This window comes from Ornithorhynchus anatinus, chromosome 7, assembly GCF_004115215.2.
Source record: "Ornithorhynchus anatinus isolate Pmale09 chromosome 7, mOrnAna1.pri.v4, whole genome shotgun sequence".
Taxonomy (NCBI): Eukaryota; Metazoa; Chordata; class Mammalia; order Monotremata; family Ornithorhynchidae; genus Ornithorhynchus; species Ornithorhynchus anatinus.
In genome coordinates, this window is record NC_041734.1 from 32,844,694 (window position 1) to 32,845,488 (window position 795).

The window sequence follows — 795 nt, forward strand, 5'->3', positions numbered from 1 at the left end:
GAGTTTCCACATCCTGCCTCTGGCCTGGAATGCCCTCCCTCCTCATATCTGACAGTTACTTCCCCCCACTCCTCTCCCCGCCATTCGAAGCCTTATCGAAGGCACATCTCCTCTGAGAGACCTTCCCTGCCTAAGCCCTCTTTTCCTTTTCAATTGCCTTCTGGTTCGCTCTGACTTGCTCTCTTTATTCATCCTCCCTCCCAACCCCTCAGCATGTATATGCATATCTGTAATTTTATTTATTTATTTATATTAATGGCTGTCTTCCTCTCTAGATCCCCTCTCAGGGTTGCACCTGGAAAGTTTCCAGTACTCTACCAGTATTGACTACGGGAGGGACAGTCAACCAGAGGCCTACCCATTCCATTCCTAGCTTGGGCAGTGGCTAGCGAGTGGAAAGCAATCTGCTACAAGTCAAAACTCACCAGTGCTGGGCAGCAGCCACGTGGGAGAGAGTCAAAAGTGGAGACTCAAGTTGACTGCGCTGAAGGACGCAATGGTAAACCACTTCTGTATTTTTACCCAGAAAACTCTATGGATCCAGTACCAGAACGATTGCAGATGGAGGTGGGGGGGCGTTCTGGGAGAGATGTGTCCATGGCAACGCTATGGGTCGGAGACAACTCTATGGCATAAGGCAAGACAAGCCCCTTCTAGACTGTAAACTTGTTGTGGGCAAGGAATGTATCTGTTATATTTTTATATTATACTCTTCCAAGTGCTTAGTACAGTGCTCTGCACACAGTAAGTGCTCAATAAATATGATTGACTGACTGATTGAAGTCTCTTGGCAAA

The 795-nt window shown here is 47.4% G+C and overlaps 1 non-coding gene across 1 annotated transcript; it reads left to right on the forward strand.

Moving 5' to 3' along the window:
• The first annotated feature begins 277 nt into the window (after window positions 1-277).
• On the forward strand, window positions 278-415 carry LOC114813507. Its single transcript, XR_003761224.1, has one exon. It is a non-coding gene; the product is annotated as a small nucleolar RNA SNORA7 (small nucleolar RNA).
• The last annotated feature ends 380 nt before the right edge of the window (window positions 416-795 follow it).